At 40.8% G+C, this 20,651-nt stretch overlaps 1 long non-coding RNA gene across 2 annotated transcripts; it reads right to left on the bottom strand.

The window, feature by feature from the left end:
- Positions 1–1,105: 1,105 nt before the first annotated feature.
- On the bottom strand, positions 1,106–20,188 carry LOC120405960. 2 transcript variants are annotated; one of them, XR_005599017.1, is made up of 3 exons: positions 20,170–20,188; positions 19,508–19,626; positions 1,106–1,161 (listed from the first exon to the last, which is right to left on the bottom strand). It is a non-coding gene; the product is annotated as an uncharacterized LOC120405960 (long non-coding RNA). The 2 variants fall into 2 exon arrangements; XR_005599016.1 differs by lacking the exon at positions 1,106–1,161 and adding an exon at positions 18,180–18,236 and having other exon boundaries at positions 20,170–20,185.
- Positions 20,189–20,651: the final 463 nt, after the last annotated feature.

The following is a 20,651-nucleotide window of genomic DNA, read 5'->3' as shown; positions in this document are numbered from 1 at the left end:
CATATGCAAGCTGTGCAATACAGGTTTTGACTTGAAGGAAGTGAAAACTCTCACTAAGCTTAATTGTCTAATTCTTGCTGCTGAGTGACTGCCTTTATTGCTGATCTTTTAATTTTATTGCTGAACTTTTAAAAAGTATAGCTAGTTTAAAAAACTCTAAGTAGACGTGTGTGCACCTTAATTTCCCGCCCCCCCCCCAAGACCTTGCCTTGACTGGCATACTAAACCTGCTACGGTCGCAGTTGGACCTTCAAATGCTTACCAATAAGTTATGGTCAAATACTCGGCAAAATACTAGACTACAGGAAATGAATGAAGAACAGAAAATGCTTCATTTGGTCCCATTATTGTTGTTGAACTGACAGGCCAGAATCAAAGCAGCAGCAGCAGCAGCCAGCTTAAAAAGGATTGTGCCCCAAAACAAACCCAAGCAGCATCTTTCTCACAGCTCTCCCCCCCCCCCGACCATGTTTCTCAAGTTGCTTTAACCCCAAAGTCCTCAAGAGGTTCATATGGACCTTAGAGGTTCTTCACTAAGTAAATAAAGCTAAGTCATAGCCTGAATTTCCACTCCTCACCCACAAATCTATCAGCTTAGACTCCTCTGACATCTCTAACCTTTCCTTGAAGCCCTCCCCTGCATCCTACAACACCCTACTCCCATGCTGTGAGTGAGCAGATAGCCTCCTGCACCTGGGCCATCTCAGAAGGCCTCACTCTCCCCATTGCTTGATGCAGCCTCTGCTCTGCACTATCATGTGTGTGTGTGTGTGTGTGTGTGTTTCAATAAGCAGACTTGGTGGTTCTAGATCTCTTTTTTTGATCTGTACGAGTCTCCCAGAATCCTGAGAACCTGTCTTATGGCCACCATTCTCCTCCAGCTCAATAAGAATTGATAGGACTGACTCCCTTTCAAATTTCTTCATTGACTGGACAGGATCCTGTAGGTGCTTGAACCACTGTCTCCACATGCAGAGCTACCAGCCTCAAGAAGCCTCAAGAAGGTTATAGTAGAAAAGTTTAGAAAACAAACCTTTCTGGTTCTGAAATCTCCACTTCACTTGACTGGGAAGTCAGAACTGTATTTTCTGCTGAATTTCTTGCATCCGTGTGAAGTCGTTGGGTCAAATCTCGAGCAGTATTCAGCACTCATATTTCCCACTGTGATTACAAAAGAAAATGATAAGTGTTCAGCACCTCTCAGAATTTGGGCTTTTTATCATGAAGGCTGCAGGACTTTTCAGACTGAAGTACCCAATTCTCTGTTATAAATACACCAGCAACTTGTATTTTCCTATTTCTACAGCATTGTATGGTTTTTACTTTCCGGAAGCTGAAGTGCCAATCTCTAGAAAAAGAGAATGTTAGTGCTTTGTTTTAAAAACACTTTTCTCAAGTTCATGGCTATGAAATACTGATACAGCTATTACTACATGTACTAGCACATTTCAGAGAAGTTTTTTGAAAGGAACCTCAGTGGCCTTGGATTGATCTACATCAGAGACTGTATGCAGCAGTCAGTTTTCAATTCTCACTGCTAGCTTTTCATTTGTCCCTCCTCAGCCCCCTGCAGTATGGTAGATTAAATAAAGGACCTGCTAACTGGTGCTGCAGAGTAGCTGTTCACTTTGGTTCAGACTTTGATATTTTAGGACCTAATCCTGCATTTCTTTCACACTTAAGTCACCTCTTAGCTATAGCTCTAAATGCTTGGTAGGGTCACAAGGGGGAATTAGGCACCGAAATCTAACATTTAGGAAGCACTGGCATTAAAAAAAATACCACTTGGCTGCCGCCTATTCCAGAAGGCACTTACGTATCTGCTGGGAGACATATGCACCGACACCTAAGTCCTAACACTGCTAAGCAGCTCGGTGCTTAGCTCAAGCCAAAACCCTGGTCGGATTCACAAACAAGGCATTTCCCCACCTATCTTGCTTGTGGGATTGATCAGGCAGGCATTCATGCCTACCCTGCACAAAAGACAGCTGAAGGGGAGGAGGTTGTGGGTCTTAGCATAATTCAAAGAGTGCAAAATCAGAAGGGACCATATCATCTAACCTGATCTCCTATATAACACGGGCAATAGAACTTCCTCAGAATAGTCTTGCCCCCAGACCCACTAGTTCAGTGATTAGAGCACTCAACCAGGCTGTGGAAGACCCAGGTTCAAATTGCCACTTGGCCTAATTTGGAACAGAGGCTTAAACCCATGTCTTCTACCCAGGGGCGGTTCTAGGTATTTTGCCGCCCCAAGCACGGTAGGCAGGCTGCCTTTGGCAGCTTGCCTGCGGGAGGTCCCCGGTCCAGCGAATTCGGCGGCACGCCTGCGGGAGGTCTGCCGAAGCCGCGGGATCAGAGGACCCTCCGCAGGCAGGCCGCCAAAGGCAGCCTGCCTGCCGCCTTCATGGTGACTGGCAGAGTGCCCCCCATGGCTTGCCGCCCCAGGCACACGCTTGGCGTGCTGGTGCCTGGAGCCGCCCCTGCTTCTACCCCCTAGGTGCAAGCTCTAACCACTGGGTTATGGGATAGTCAGGGGCAGGTCTCACCTGTTGAAGATATTTCACTGTATGAAATATTTAAATGATAATTGGAACAGAGACAGCGTGAATGACACTGTAGCCTAGTGGTTAGGGCACTCACCTGGGAGGTGGAAGTCTGAGTTTCATGTCCTGGCTCTGAATCAGGCAGAGTGGGTATTTTGTTTCCCAAAGCCTGGGTGAGTGCACTAGCTATTGGCTATAAGGGGGCCACAATTCTCTGTGGCCACCACTGTACTACTAGCTTTTAAGCAGAATTCCTGTTGTATTCATTTATATGGAATAAAAAGGCCCAAAGAGTCAAAGGTGTTAACATGACCCTGAAACTGTCCATCACTAACCAAGACTTGGTGTTTGGTATACAAAGACCTTAGCCTGCTTAGTACCAGGGGACTCACCATTAAAATCATTTAAATTTTGTATTAAATATACAGAAAAACAAGGAAAAACAGTTAAATGTAAAATATTAAGTCAGGCTTTTATTTTAAGAACATCCCTTGCTCCCTTTAGCTGGAGAGAGATTTTTAGAAGGAAACATTCCCCTATGCCCTCCTCCTGCCCCCCTCCCCCACCCATTGTAAAGTTTTTAGATGGTATTAAAGATAATAACTGTCCTTTTGGGGAAAGCAACAAAGAATCCTGTGGCACCTTATAGACTAACAGACGTTTTGCAGCATGAGCTTTCGTGGGTGAATACCCACTTCTTCGGATGCATACCGAAGAAGTGGGTATTCACCCACAAAAGCTCATGCTGCAAAACGTCTGTTAGTCTATAAGGTGCCACAGGATTCTTTGTTGCTTTTACAGATCCAGACTAACACGGCTACCCCTCTGATACTTTTGGGGAAAAGAGAAGTTAGTTGAGAAGGACTGGAGTTCCTGTTGCTGCTGTTAGTATTAACGTCCTATCCAGTTTCCTAGAAGATAAAACAAAACAAACACACCCAGAAGGGGAAAGAAAAGAACAGCGACATAAAATGCTGTTTCTGTCTTTAGTGTTGATTTTCACTTCTAACCTCACTGCTGGAGAAACACAGGCCCAGCACACAGTCTTATTAGCCACCCTAAAACCTTGCAAATTTGTACCAATGTCAGACTGTTTAGGGAACCACTTTTAGTGGCCTTTTTGGTCACAGGCTTACAGCAGTCAGAGGCGACATGTATCTGTGGATGGGAAGGGGAGTAACAATTGACCACCCCACATGTTGCCTCTGCCACCACACCCTGACTCACCTCAGTGGGCGGTCTGAAAAGTAGGCAGAGGGAAGTGCTGGGACTCTACAACAAGCCACAAGCCAAAAACTAGCCAACAAGCAACTCACAAACCACTTAAGCCAAAAACAAGCCAAATTTCTGCATTTTTTTCATGAGTTTGGCATCTCTGCTTCCAACCCCAAAACTCACCATGGCTCAGAGATACCTTTTGACCACCATGTGTATCACTTTCGTCCATTACAGCCACTCACAGGCTCCTACAGCTTGTAGGGTCCTGAATCCATCTCTCAAGGAGACCTTCTTTCTCCATCTTAGGGTACGTCCACACTACCCACCGGCTCAGCGGGTAGCGATCGATCTATCGGGGATTGATTTATTGTGTCTTGTCTAGATGCGATAAATTGATCCCCGAACATGCTCCCATCGACTCTGGAACTCCACCAGGGCGAGAGACAGAAGCGGAGTCGACGAGGGAGCCGCGGCCATTAATCAAGCACCATAAGGACAGAAGGTAAGTCAAAATAAGATAAGTCGACTTCAGCTACACTATTCCCGTAGCTGAAGTTGCGTATCTTACATCGGACCCCTTCCCCATCCCAAGTGTAGACCAGGCCTTAGTCTCTGATTGCTAGAACTGAACTGTATCTGCAATTGGACCAAGCTAGCCCACTTTCTGTCTCTCCTTGGGCCTCAGTTAACCCTTTCTTTGCCTTCATGGATTGTGGGGGTCTATACATCCCACAACAGCCACATAGCTATTTTAATCAATGTGCCCCGAATATCCATAGTACCTCAAAACATTTAACATATGACAGCATACTTACATCTCAAGAAAAGAGAGAGCCTAGTTTAAACAAGTAGGTAAAACTGTCAGAGGACTATAAAATCAATCAAAGCCTAGGGAAATATAAACATGCCTTTATAAAGTCTGGATAAAAAGGGTAGACTTATCATTTATGGTGATGAGTACCTGGCTGCTGCAATGACATTTGTCTCTTTGCATTTCCATCATACAAAGTGTGTTGTTTTAAATGACAATTTAGAAGGAGTTGTTTAAGAGATTGAATAAATCTGTTAATTGAGGTTTGTGTATTACTTAGGAAGGCTTTGGGCTGGATGTATTACTTCAGTGGCTTCAGCACTGCTAGATTGCTTCACATCCATGCTGCAATAAGATGGACAATTTAATAACATCCCATAATTGATTTATTACAACATTTGGAATTCTAGCTATCTGAGACTGGTTACCCGCTTCAAACATTTTGGGGGGCAGAGGAAATACAATAGACACTTGAAGAAATGTGATGGATAGTTTGATAATCTCTCAATCAAGCCATCATGTGCTTTTGCTTTTAAGTGTCACTTTTGGAATAAATATTTCCCACTGGCAGCATTTCTGTTTGCCCTTTAAAGCTCTGCTTTCACGTAATGGCATTTTTTCAGTTGCAAGACAGGTGTTTCGAGTTTAAAATGTAAGCCTTCAGTTCAAATTGGGCTGAAATATCATCAGTGGGTTTTTAAAAAAAACCCAAAACTATGTATGTGATTGCGTGCTACTTCTCTAATGGAAAGGAAATGAGAGCCTGCTGTCTCATGAATATGTATGCTCCTTGCATAAACAGGGAAGTTAATTTATAGTTTTAAAAAGAAATGATAGATTTTTTAAAAAATGAGCTTCTAGTGAGCACAAATAGCAGTGGGAGACGGTGGTACAACTTAATAATTGTGATTACAATTTTTCTACTCTTCCTAGAGAGATTTTGGAACAAAAAGACCCCCCTCGCCATTTGCTGCTGTGGCTATTGTGCTTTGGATTATGTGTGTTTCTTTGTTCTAAGTTCTCAACCTTAAAAAGCACTAGCTGCTACAGAAAGTAACAACCTCTCTGCTAGGCAAGGCTGGTCACCGTGACCCATTGCTCCACTCTGTACATTGACTTTCCAGTGCTTAGTGAGCCTAATTCAAAGTCTCTGACTTCATGTTCAGAGTCCTCTTTGGGACTGACCCTATCTTTCTCAGGGAGTTTTTCTCCTCTGAAATCTCCACCGTATATTCTATTGTAACAATGAACCTATCAACTAATCGGGGAAGATTTGTGCAGCCAGGCTGTGGGACTCAATCCCAGAAAACATACTAATTAGTGTTGATCTTGGCAATTTTGGAACTAAGTGCAAAACTCATTTTTTTTAAAAAAAACCTTAGCTTTCCCACAATAATTTCTTCATTCGGGGCGTGAGCCAACTCCATCCACGTCAATAGAAGCGTTCCTACGGACATGAAAGGGAGTTAAATTTACCCTTTACCTAATAACTATAAGCAAAACAAGTTATTTTCTTTTACTAATGGCTAAGAACAAAGCAGAGAGATTACTTCAGTTTGAAATACGTAAGAAGTGTTCAAATACTAGTGTCATGGGCACAGTGGGAAAACCTAGATCAACAGACACAGCATACAGCAGGAGCTTGATTCTCCCTCTGATCAGAGGATTGTGGTTTACAGAAAGGGATAAAGCTGCACTCAATCCACTGCAGCCCTGTGAAATTCAAGAGGAGTCTTGCATTTAATTTCCATAGGACAGAATTTGGCCCTACATGAAGTTACAACAAAAATAAATCCTACCCTGCTTTCCCCTTGTGAGTAGGGAGTGCCCTGGCAATGTGATGCAAAATGGTTTCCTCACTTTTCTTGCACTCTGTAGAAAAGTGGGCATGGTCTGAAATGCTCCTCTCTGCATGTGAGAATACAGGCAAAGTCAGCATTGGTTGGTGGCCATTGCTCCATTATGGACAAAGAGTACTTGGGAAATGGACCAATAATAATAAAAAAAAGAATGTTAACTTTCTGGTAATAGGGAAGTCCAATTAATTTCATATTGGTAATATGAATCCAGTAGAAACCTTCTGCCAATTGGTTCTAGGGAGAGGTTTTGCTGCTTTGAGAGCCTATAAGGTACCTAGGATTTCACATAACCTAGCAAAGGACTAGATACTACAGTAGGTTGTGTAGTAGAAATAACCCATATTGAATCTGAGGAGAAATCACCTGTGCTCCTTTGGTTTCTCTGTCAGAGCAGTGGGTATAGTGCTTACATGAGGTTAGATTGTTATATAGGGGATCTTCTAATCTCACACTGCGTATTACTTTCCACTTCATTTTCTTCCTGTGACTTGCTTTGCCTTTTTATCTAATTCTTTCATGCAGCAGTGCTTGACAGTGTCACTATAATTACAGCTGTACTGGCATTTCCATTAAAAACTCAATTTTGAGTCTCTCATAACTTTGGCAGTTCTAATTTAAATTTTGCTAGGCTATGGAATGCATTTTTCTGCCTGAATTACAGTTTTTGTTTATAGAACATACCTTACATCAACAGTTTTCTCTAGCTCTACAACTGTCAAAAAATTTCTCATCTTCCATTGACAGATAATTTGTCATTCTCTTGCTTTGGAAAAAAAATCCAATGTATTTAGAAAGTATTAATTATTACAATAGTGTTATGATAGATGTTCCTTTAAAGATTGAAATTGATCCTGTTATTGAACTCTGAAATGTAATTAATATATTTGTGGTAGTTATTTTTCAGAAGCATTATTTTACTAATCAACAGATCAGACTATGTAAAGTTTAATGGACGTAGGTCCAAATTCTGTTCTCTCTTATACTGGTACTCGAATAACTCCAGTGAGCTCCAGTGTAACTGAGAACAGAATTTAGACCATATCATACTTCAAAATAGTTCCATGAGCCTTTGAATAGCAACATCTGGAGTCCCAGGATAGTGACATTATTATCCTATATTAATAAACACAGCTATGGAGCCATAATGGTGCCCAGTTTTCAGGAATGCTGAGCACTCAGAATTCCAACTGAAGTCAATGTGCAACACCTCTGAAAACCCAGGCATGAGGTGTCTGAAGTTAGGAACTTCAAATGGAAGCAGCAAAATTATTGGACATATTTGGAAATCGGAGTCTAAGGGTATGTCTGTACTACAGTCATGGGGTGTGATTACAGCTCATGTAGACATGCCTGAGAGTTTTAAACTAACTGATATTGGTAGCAGTAAATTTGTGGCAGCAGAAGTTTCAGCGTGATCTAGCTGCCCAAGTTATTACTGAGAGTTCCAGGCAGGCTTGTACAGCCCACACTGTACACTGTCCTGCAGCTTTACTACCGGTGCTCAAACTAGCCAGATTAAAGCTTTAATCTAGCTACCTCATATATGTCTACATGAACTGCAGTTATACCCTATGATTGTAGTGTAGGCCTACCCATAATCTTAAAGGCCTTGTGATTCAAATACATTGTCAAGGCAAGTTTGGTTTTTTTACTTTTACTGTGCTAAAGTAGAGCCTCGTTCGTTCACATGAATGATTAGGAGACCCAGTGTGAAATTACTGCATTTTGGGAATTGATCACTGATCTAGCACTTGACATAAGAAGTCAGTAGGATTAGTCACATGATTAAAGTGAAGCATCTCTCTAATGTTTGCAGGACTGGGGTCAGCCAGACATTTACTCAGCAACTTCCAAAACAGAAGTATGTCGGAGGAAAGTTATTGTACAACCAGGTCAAGGTAACTTGACAGAACAATCAGTGTGACGTAGCAAATGATTAAGATTGGAACGGTGATCATCTGCATAACAATGGTATCCAGCTGACAGCTGGGTTACATTGTGCTAGGTGCTGGACCAACACATAGTGCTAGACAGTCCAGTAATTCCATTTAGTTTAAAAATTGATCATGAATTTTTAATTTATTTTAAAAGCTGCATTTTCCTGCCATTCTCAAACAATATTAGAGACTAAAAAAAACCCTGCACTGAAATAAAAACAACAAACTCTGCTAGCTGGTAAAGGACACTGACTTCTCTCTTTTTGATGTTACAAGTGCATGTCCAGTGCATTTTATGCCATGCTAGTTGTCGGAGAAAAACTCAGTTCTCGCTTTTTTCTTTGGGTGCAGCAAAATCAAATATTTTTATTATTTCTCCAGTAATTACAATTTGACTTATTTTTAAAAATAGTCTTTGTTAAGGAACCAATAAAGGGGATTTCAGGCAATTGCCTTAATGGTCCTGAACCTGCTGCCACTTACCCCTGAGTAAATCAGAAATAACCCCACTCAAATCTGTGGTGTAAATGAGTCAAATCAAAATCAGGCCAATTGACTTCCAAGGACTTTTTTGCCCAAGTATTAGAATCATAGAATATCAGGGTTGGAAGGGACCTCAGGAGGTCATCTAGTACAGCCCCATGCTCAAAGCATGACCAATCCCCAACTAAATCATCCCAACCAGGGCTTTGTCAATCCAGGCCTTAAAAACCTCTAAGGATGGAGATTCCACCACCTCTCTAGATAACCCATTCCAGTGCTTCATCACCCTCCTAGTGAAAAAGTTTTTCCTAATATGCAACCTAAACCTCCCCCACTGCAACTTGAGACCATTACTCCTTGTTCTGTCATCTGCCACCACTGAGAACAGCCGAGTTCCATCCTCTTTGGGACCCCCTTTCAGGTAGTTGAAAGCAGCTATCAAATCCCCCCTCATTCTTCTCTTCTGCAGACTAAACAATCCCAGTTCCCTCAGCCTCTCCTCATAAATCATGTGCTGCAAGATCAATCCTGGAGTCAGTAGTGGTAAATGATTAAATGGAATTTATCTTCTGGAATTTGCCATTAGAGAATGGCATTTTCCATTTGGGTTACATTCTTGCATAACCCTCCAAAGTCAATTTTAACATACTCCTCAAGAAATGGCTCCTATATCAGCCTCCTCTGATTGCAGAGTGCAGGCTATGGAAGGTATGCTAAGTTTTAAATTTTGGAGGAAAAATTACTTCCACTTTTCCCAGGGTGAAAAGGCTCATGTTACAAATTTCCTCAATTTACCACTGCTATTTGTGGGCCTGTGGCTGTGGTCCTGCCGCAAGAAAAACACCCAATGAAATTCTTACTCAGTGTGACTTCAGGAAAGGACTCTGTTAAAAGTTACCTTGAATCTATTCAATCAAGGTTCTTATACCATACCCATCACCACAGTACATGAGCGCTTTAAAAATAAGAAAAAAGTGATAAGGTGAAAACACCTGCCATTCTTCTCTCATGAGTTACAAGAAGTCATTGGATTCCCCTCCCCCATCCTAGCTTGTTAATTACTGTGAAAGCCCAAGCGAAAAAAAGAGGTGAAAGCCGGTTTTTGGCCATTCACCACTTGTTTGGGAGGGAGTTCCAGAGCCATGAGCTCTCTCCTGAAAACAAGCTGTGCCCAGTTTTTATGAGTCTCCTCATTGTTGCTAATAGTTCCATAGTAACTTCCCCATCAATCTCTTAACAAGTTTAACCTGTGAAACATGTCTTGTTTTCTGCTTCATCACAATGAGGGCTGCAAGTTACTCTTCTTGACAGACACAAGACAATGTGCCTATAAACTACTTGCAACATATACTCTGACTTCTTGACAGATTTCACAATTGGTCATCATGACCAGGCAAAGTTCCAGATACTTTGTGGTATTGCACTGTATCAATATCCACAATTACCATTGCTACACCAACTACTTCTTACTTTATATTTTCTAATTTCTACCCTTTTCTTTTAAAGCCAACATTTGAAGGGTTTATTCCTCCTCTTCCACAATAAAAAAATAGTACAGAATTTTAATATCTGTATATATTAAAATAACCTCCTATAAACCATTTTTCATCTATAAAACATACATTGCCATTCTCACTAGGGTACTGTAAATTGTAAATAAAATGTTATCTAAGGCTCTGATCCTGCAATAGTACACTGGCCCAGTAATCCACCTGTATATGATCAAATACAGGTCTGGGACCCAGGGTATTTCTAGAATACCCATCACCGCACCACCTGAGTACCAGTATGTTCTGTTTCAGTCGCACATTATACACACACGCAAATCACATATACCGTGAATAAATGATGCTGTTCCTCCCATTGGAATATAGTACATAGCATGGTTAAAATATTTATGCTGTACTGTTTTTATGACTGGTATTTTATAATTCTCTCAATGAAATGCATGGTGCAAATAAAGTGAATTAAACAGTAATTATGTGATGCGTTTCTTTGAGATGACATCAATGTTATGGGTGTGATACACTATGTCATGATGTAAATATGTGATCATTTATTTTAAATAAATAATTAGATAAAAATAAATGTGTATTTATCCAAATAGAAGCAGAGTTTAAGGCCAGGAAAGACCACCGGATCAGCTAGTCTGACCTCCTGTACATCACAGGCCATCAAAACCAATGAGCATCCAAACACTAAACCCAAACACCAAAACTAGACCAAAGCATATCAGCCCTCAGGAAACTAGTCTGTTGTATGCCAGAGACAAAGAACAAAAAGGATCAAAGTGAACCAATGCCTGAGGCCTTTGCAATGGCAGGGAATTGATTCATTGAGATATAGCCAAATGATCTCAGCATGTGACCTGGGCCTCATGCTACAGGAGAAAGTGTGTGTGTGGTGGGGTGGGGACCCTACATCCCTGCCAATCTAACTTGGGGAAAATTTCTGCCTGACCCCACATATGGTGATCAAATATGGATTCATACATTCTAAGGCCAGAAGGGACCACTCTGATCATCAACTTTGACCTCCTGTATAACACAGACCATAGAACTTCTGCAAAATAATTCCCAGAGCATATCTTTTAGAAACACATCCAATATTGATTTAAAAATTGCATGTGGTGGAGAATCTGCCATGACCCCTGCTAGATTGTTTCAATCGTTAATTACTTCCACCATTAAAAATATATGCCTTATTTCCAGTCTGAATTTATCTAAATTCAACTTTCAGCCATTAGAACATGTTTTACCTTTTTCTGCTAGATTGAAGAACCCATGATTAAATATTTGTTCCCATGTAGATACTTATAGGCTATAATCAAGTCACCCCTTAACCTTCTCTTTGTTAAGTTAAATAGATGGAACTCTTTGATTCTATCAGTATAAGTCATGTTTTCCAATCTTTTAACCATTCTTTTGGCTTTTCTCTGAATTCTCTTCAATTTTTCAACATCCTTTTTGAACCTTGGATGCCAGAACTAGACTTGGTATTCCAGCAGGAGTCACACCAGTGCCAAATACAGAGGTAAAATAACTTCTCTACTACCACTTGAGATACCCTGTTTATGCATCCAAGTATTGCACTGGAAGCTCATGTTCAGATAATAATCCACTATGATCCTCAAATCTTTTTCAGAGTCACTGCTTCCTAGGATGGTGTTGACCTGTAACCCCTGATCTGATCTTAGGGTGCAAGATCAAATTATATATCATGTGCTAAGATAGTAAAATGGAAGTCATTAGACCAGTAATACATGTTGAGTTAACAAATGTAAAATGTTTTATTTAAAATACATTATCTATTAAAGTATGAGGCCTTGATAGTTAGCCTAAAGTGCTTGATTTAAGATTATAAGATTTAGCAACATACATCTTGTTATACAAGTACACTATAAAGGGTTGAAATAATGGGTTTCTATAGAATTTGGAGGTACATGTAACCATGAGAAGCCACATTTATGTATCGAAACCATTGGGGAAGATCTGATGTGAATAGCTTATGCAAGCAATCAGAAATCTTAGTTGTGGTCACCCAGAGCTAGGCAAGGGTCTGAGAACTAAAATATGGTCCTGGAGATGTGGAGGGTGTAAGGAAAAAGGACATAAGAAAAATAGTCAGACCAACTTCTAGTTAGAACACTGGGACCATGACATGGGGCAACTATGTAGGAAGCCTTGCCCAGCACCCATCTCTAGGAATGATTTCCACTCACTTTTTCTTCCGTCTTTGTTTCTAACGATCTCCATGAAGTTATAAGTATGAACAATACAGGATAACCATTTTACTGCACATCTGTATTAACTAAAGCTCAAAAAGTTTCTGTATGTGTGTGACAGAATGCCATTATCTTTGAAAATTTGTGGCAATTGGGGGAGGTCCTGGATGATTGGAAAAGGCAAATATAGTGCTCATCTTTAAAAAAAGGAAGAAAGAGAATCTGGGGAATTACAGACTGGTCAGCCTCACCTCAGTCCCTGGAAAAATCATGGAGCAGGTCCTCAAGGAATCCATTTTGAAGCACTTGGAGGAGAAGAAGGTGATCAGGAACAGTCAACATGGATTCACCGAGGGCAAGTCATGCCTGACCAACTGGATATCCTTCTATGATGAGATAACTGTCTCTGTGGATATGGGGAAAGCAGTGGGCATGATATAGCTTGACTTTATCAAAGCTTTTGATACCGTCTCCCATAGTATTCTTGCCAGCCAGTTAAAGAAGTATGGATTGGATGAATAGACTATAAGGTGGATAGAAAGCTGGCTAGATCATCAGGCTCAATGGGTAGTGACCAATGGCTCGATCTCTAGTGGCAGCCAGTATCAACCCCTGGGGCACTCCAGTTGGTCCCAGGGCCAGTATGGTCAACATCTTCATTAATGATCTGGATGATGGGATGGATTGCACCCTCAGCAAGTTTGCAGGTGACATTAAGCTGGGGGGAGAGGTAGATACGCCGGAGGGCAGGGATAGGATTCAGAGTGACCTAGACAAATTGGAGGACTGGTCCAAAAGAAATCTGATGAGGTTCAACAAGGACAAGTGCAGAGTCCTGCACTTAGGAAGGAAGAATCCCATGCACCACTAGAGGCTGGGGACCAACTGGCTAAGCAGCAGTTCTGCAGCAAAGGACCTGGAGATTACAGTGGATGAGATGCTGGATACGAGTCAACAGTGTGCCCTTGTTGCCAAGAAGGCAAATGGCATATTGGGCTGCATTAGTAGGAGCACTGCCAGCAGAGCGAGGGAAGTGATTATTCCCCTCTATTTGGCACTGGTGAGGCCACATCTGGAGTATTGTGTCCAGTTTTGGGGCCCCCACTACAGAAAGGATGTGGACAAATTGGAGAGAGTCTAGTGGAGGGCAACAAAAATGATTAGGGGGCTGAGGCACATGACTTATAAGGAGAGGCTGAGGGAACTGCGCTTATTTAGTCTGCAGAAGAGAAGAGTGAGGGGGGATTTGATAGCAACTACCTGAAGGGAGATTCCAAAGAGGATGGAGCTCGGCTGTTCTCAGTGGTGACAGATTACAGAACAAGAATCAATGGTCTCAAGTTGCATTGGGGGAGGTTTAGGTTGGATATTAGGAAAAACTATTTCACTAGGAGGGTGGTGAAGCGCTGGAATGGGTTACCTTGAGAGGTGGAGGAATCTCCATCCTTAGAGGTTGAAGACTCGGTTTGACAAAGGCCCTAGCTGGGATGATTTAGTTGGGGTTGGTCAGGCACGTTTCCTGTATTCTTGTAGTCTGTGTCCCACACTCCATTTATCTCATATTTCTTGTCTCTGCATTGATCATGTTCTTTTCTCCTCCAGCCACAGTTGGAGGTCAGACTCTGCCAACCATATCTCTGCACAATATAAGCTTTAAAGGCTGCAAAGAGGGAATTTAAATTTCTTTTTTCAATCTACTTCTAAGACTTTATTTTTTTCCAGTTAGCAGAAGGTGCCACCATTCCAATTCAGTTTAATCCTAGATAATAAAGTGTTGTTTAACAAAGATGAGGATTTTTTTTTAGTAAACATTGGGGCATGATTGGATTGCAGTATGGAATTGAAGACATTGTCTTTGGAAGTTTAATCACACACAAAATCATTGATGCAGGGAAGCAACCCACCAAATGTCACAGCAAGCAGCTCTAACTTCTGTTTTCTTTCACTTGTCTGTCTCGTCTCCTTCTTGCCTTTGGCTACTACTCTGTTCTCCAAGCTGATAGCCTCCATATCTCTTTCAAATCCTACAGGGAAAGAGAAATGACACTTTCTTCCTTTTTGATGGAGGGTACACTTTAATGTATTTATTTGTGTAGGGCCTACTCTAATTGATATTTAGGTGGCTTCACCAATACGCTAAAATTATCATCCATAACCCTTGGCATTATTTTATTGCATCCTGCAGGAAAGATGCTTTACAAAATAAATGTGCTAGCTCTGCTACTGACTAACATGAAAATGCATACCCTTATTTATTTCCAGAGGACTCTAGGGGAGGATATCATTCAGCTGACAGACCATTCCATGACTAGTTGAGTCTTTTCTCCTCAACTATCAGTGGATTGTCCCCATAGGGCTTTTTCTCCCCTGGTTTTACTCTCATGGGCAAGTCACTGTGATTTACAGATGGCTTGTGGAGGAGAAGGCAAGAGATGAGATTATTAGAGTGTTGGTGCTGACCAATTGATATTTAAGTCTTATACAGCCATGACTATACAAGAAATGAAGGAAAGTTTCTTTGCTTCCAACACAACATCTGCAAAGTCCTATATACACCGATTAATGTTGGCTGTCGCCACTCAGAAACAGAATCAGGGTTTCAAACGTGGAGGAATTTTCACGTTACTTTGCACGTAAAGCTACCCAAACGCTGTGATTCCTCAGGAACATCTTTAAGTTGGTGATCTAAGGGAAGTGGATAGTGAGACATGGAGTTACTGGGGATTTTGGTTCTATTAGCAGATATTGCTATTTCTATGGACAGTCTAAAATATACCTGTTCCAATTTGATTACCTTTATTTTTGATACACTTATTTATCTATCAGCTAGGATGGGAGCTTGGAATTAAGTCAGAATAAATAAAATATCATAGGCTTGCAAAACTATCCTTAAAATTTGTTTGAGCTGAGACAAAACGTACTCACCTGCCTTTTAAAATGATTGATAATAATGGGGAAAATATTTTATTTTCCTTTAAAAAAAATTATTTGCCCTGGGCAAGTAGGAGAGTAGAATTTTTTAAGGATGAAATAAACAAATGGGAGTATAAATTATGAATAGATACTATGTTTAATAATACATGTCTTTATTAAATCATGCAAGTGCTCAGTCTCTTCCATCTAGAATATACGAAGCAAACATAAATAGTTTTTCCACACAGGTGCCTGAACTCATTGCTTTCCTTCCCATGGGTCTGATTCCACACTCACTCACACTGGTGTCAATAGGCACTAGCTCCATAGAAGTCAGTGGAAAACACACAGGTCTATACCTATTGAAATAAGAGGAGGATAAGGCCATGTCTTTATAATATTACACACACATTTGGCATGTAAAGATCAGATCTTTGTTGTGGGACAGAATAAATTCCACTTACTATGGCTTTGTGTTTTGCAGTGTCAGCATATCTGTGCAAACTCCTGTCCCACAGACTCAAATTCCATAGCTTATAGACTTTTCCAGTGCTTCTATTACTTACAATTTGTATGTACTGCCCCGCATAAAGATGTGTGAGAGAGAACATTTACATGGCAGCAGAGAGGGTCTCTCCCTCTGTTTCAGTCAGACCCTATCCACACAGCAGCGGGGCCATAAGAACATAAGAACAGCCTTACCGGGTCAGACCAAAGGTCCATCTAGCCCAGTATCTATCTATCGACAGTGGCCAATGCCAGGTGCCCCAGAGGGAGTGAACCTAACAGGCAATGATCAAGTGATCTCTCTCCTGCCATCCATCTCCTTCCTCTGACGAACAGAGGCTAGGGACACCATTCTTACCCAGCCTAGTTTACTCACCTCCATTGATTCCAAGATCATAGACAAGGCACACAGAGGACTTAATTGGACTTCAAACAGGAATGTGACTGTAATGGAGAGTGGGGGGAGCCTACCACTTAGGGAAGCTGTTCTAACTCCTCCCTGCTTCTCTGAGCCACTACCCCCATTTCTCTGTGGCACTTCTGCCACATTGAATTCCTGAAAAAATAAAGCGGCAACTATATTGGGGATGGGAGAGGGGAGATATTTGACATAGCTGCAGACACTTTGTCCAATTTTCATGGTAGGCCCATAGTTTTGTCCTCCCTCCCTACCTAACTGTTGGAGATGTGTAATGCTGATCACTTAAGCAGCAGATAGTGACCGGTCTCATATCGTAACAGTTATTTGCCTATGGAACCGTGGCCCAGGCAGGTCATGTGACTACAGCCAGGGACCAGTTTCTTACCAGTACTCCTCTGTGTTATGCCAATATTAAAGGGAGAACAGAGACCTATTTACCTACTTCTCTAGATGCGGCTTCTGTGATATAAGCTAACTTACTCAACTAAGGATGTCAGACTGTAGTTTTTGAAGTTACAACGAAAAACACATTTATGTGTATACTGCTTTATTTTTCATTGTCGTTACATCTTTGTCATTAGAATAACAGCCAAATCTGAATGCAGTCAGTGGAAGGCAAATTATATGGTGCATTGCTTCAACTAGATTATTCCCTTATCGACTACCCAACTGTTTCAAGATTTTATAAACTTTTTTTTTTGCAAGGAAAAATAGAAGTGGGAAGCCAGTAAAATTACAGAACATTAAAATGACAAAAGTAGCTTTTCACATGAACTACAAGGGATTGGAAATAAAAAGAAAAACAGAAAACAAGTAATTCTAAAAGTAATAACAAAACTGGTAAACAATGCCAAACTTAACAATGCCTAACTAAACAAATGCCTCAAGCACAAAGGTCACTTTCCGACTCTGACCCTCATGTTTTGTTGCCATTGGACAACAGGACCAGAACTTTCCCTAATAATTCAGTGTCAAGTGATTAGCAAATATTTTCACATATGTACACAGCAGACTTGTTGCATTATTATTTGTGATATTATGTTAGTTCTTTGTGAAATCTTGCAGGTCCATGAATTTTAGCACAAATGATTTCTTTGAATGAAAACAGATACTAAAAATGTGTGCGACTCCTGGTGGAATATTGTGTACAGTTCTAGTGTCCACCGTTCAAGACGGATGTTGATAACCTGAAGAGAGTTCAGTGATGATGCATGAGAACAATTAAAAGATTAGAAAACATGCCTTATAGTGAGTCTTGGCAGGATTCGATTTTTATCTGTAAATGTCCAAATGTTGATTTCACAATACACCCAAACAGACAAAAAATTTCCATTAATAATAAATTGAAAATTATAGCTAGGAAAATTAAGAAAAATGCTACTTGAGAATTTCAGTTTGATCTAGGGATATTTACTTTGTATATTTTGACCTGTGATGTTGACAATCTCTGTGTTAATGGTTATAAAGCTTTGACTTTTAGAATCTCAATGTTTGTCATTAAATAATTGTCTGACCCCATCCCTCAAATTTCCCACAACCATGAAAATTTATAATTGATAGACAAAATTGCTTTTTAAAAAAATTGCTTGTACCTCCTTTTAAAAAAATAAAATCTGTCACAATTATATAAAAATAAATTGAATGTTGCCTTCAGTCTACTTATATCAATAGACTCATTGAGCTCTATTTAGCTTAACAAAGAGAAGAGTATGGGGTGAGTTAATTATTGTACTTACATGGGGAACAAATATTTGATAATGGGCTCTTCAGTTGAGTAGAGGAAAGGTATAACATGATCCAAAGGCTGGAAGTTGAAGCTAGGAATAAGGCATATATTTTTTGACAGTGAGTAATTAACAACTGGAACAATTTACCAAGGGTTGTGGCGGATTCCCATCCCAGGACATTTTAAAATCAAGATTGGCTGTTTTTCTAAAAGTTATGCTTTGGGGATTATTTTTGGGGAATGCTATGGTCTGTGTTATACAGGCTGTCAGAGTAAATAATCACAATGGTCCCTTCTTGTGACACTTCCTGGGGATCCTCAGGGTTATGAGGCACCTCTCTACCACCTGCTGTTAGCATGAGGAAGTCCTGTCTGTGCCTGCCATAGGTCAGCACCCCAGTTCCACTAACCATGGACAACACAATCACTCCCCTATAGGCCTCATAGGCTCTGCTGTTACTCTGTAGGTTAGTGATAGGCATGCTCCAGCCCTCAAGCCTTCTGAACATCTCCTTGGGGTGTCCAGCCCCAAGTCCACTGCACACTCTTTGGAAGCGGTGAATTTGGGAATATTGTGAAACAGCACACCCCAGCTTATCAGTTTCACCTCAGATCACTGCTCTGCTTAATACCCAATTGTTGTAGCAGGGTCAGTCCTCGGATATTAGAGAGACAAGGTCGGTGATATACTATCATTAATTGGATCAGCTTCTGTTGGTGAGAGAGAAGCTTTCGAGCCACATAGAGCTCTTCTAATGAAATCAAGTGGATGTTTTATTTAACAAAGCACAGATACTCAAACAGATATTCAAGTAATAGCAAGTAATAATAAGAGATATACCAATCTCCTAGAACTGGAAGGGACCTTGAAAGGTAATTGAGTCCAGCCCCCTGCCTTCACTAGCAGGACCAATTTTTGCCCCAGCTCCCTAAGTGGCCTCCTCAAGGATTGAATTCACAACCCTGGGTTTAGCAGGCCAATGCTCAAACCACTGAGCTATCCCTCCCCCCTAGAAGTAGAAGTATTGGAAACAAATGGTTCCATGTAAAAATAGTCATAACACACATTCTAGAGCCTAGACTTAATTAGCAAGATATGCTCATGTCCTGTAGAGTTTGGCTCACCCAAAAATCCTTGCAGCACTTTTCAGCCAGGCCGGCTGTGACCCAAATACGCTGTTAGCTTGCCTCCCAGGTGAAGGCTCCAGTGTGTTTTCTTGAACCCCAAAGATATCATAACAACCCTTTGTCTTTAGTTATTATCAGGACACTCCCCTGCTATTTGTTTTATCCTGTGAATTTCATCTCAAAGATTTCACCATCTTTTTTTGTGCCTGTGGCTCAGTATGGAAATAGGCTTACATTGTGGGGCATAGAATACACAGAAGACCAGCAAAGGAGATAGGTGTCTGCTGCTTCCCTCCTGAAAGGAACATTTCTGAGGTATGTCATCTCCTGGTGATCTGCTTTAACTCCGTGACCTTAAGAACATAATTTTGGTATAAATACATAACTCCTTAAACATTATCCAGCCATCCATTTTGAAATGATTGTGATGACCAGTGGGCTACTTGCTCTTGGTAGACACCTGACCTGCCACCCTTTGTTTAACTATTGTGCATACATCCAACCCAGGGGATCTCTGTAAAAACTATGCACCCAACAGCAAGAGGTTTCTGGGTCATACTTCTGGCCTTGGAATCTATAACAGATGGCTTTGTTATTCTAATGTTTAAAATGTTCCACTCATCCAATCATGAAGCAATAATTTATAACTGAAATGACCAATTACACATCACAAATAGCTAGTCATTGAATTCAACAATTTACAAATCACCCATAGGCTGTATTTTGTTTGCATGAACTATTCAGTGACTATTTATGAATAATGAATGAAGAATACATTTGCAGAAATGAGTAATCTAATATATCTACTCCTATGGGCCACAGCATTACAGTATCTGAGCATTATCAAATGATTCGCAATCAGATAAATACGCAACAAATAATTCAACTTGCTCTACCTGCAAGTGATTGTTCATCATCATTAAGCAGAGGAGAAAAGTTAATATGATTGTTAGTGTTGGTGAAGTATCTTGTGGCAGAATCTGAATAGAGTGCAAGCTCAGTTGCTATGGTTAGAATTACAATGAAAGCTAGATTCTACTTGTTCCATTAAAAATAAGAGTTGAACGTTGAGCTATAAGATATGATATTTGCTCAGGGTCATCTCTAAAAGTTCAAGGACTCTATTCACAAGGTGTGCTACAGCTTTATACAGACTTTAGCAACACACATATATGCTTGTGAAGAACTGGAGGAAAGATTGGCTATGGAAAGAGAACATAAGAACAGCTATACTGGGTCAGACCAATGATCCATCTAGCCCAGTATTCGGTCTTCGAACAGTGGCCAGTGCCAGGTGCTTCAGAGGGAATGAACAGAATGGGCTATCATCAAGTGATCCATCCCGTTGCCTATTCCCAGCTTCTGGCAACAGAGGCTA

This window comes from Mauremys reevesii, linkage group 5, assembly GCF_016161935.1.
Source record: "Mauremys reevesii isolate NIE-2019 linkage group 5, ASM1616193v1, whole genome shotgun sequence".
NCBI classification, from domain to species: Eukaryota; Metazoa; Chordata; order Testudines; family Geoemydidae; genus Mauremys; species Mauremys reevesii.
The sequence above is the reverse complement of the archived record's forward strand: the minus strand, read 5'-3'. Positions and strand labels throughout refer to the sequence as shown.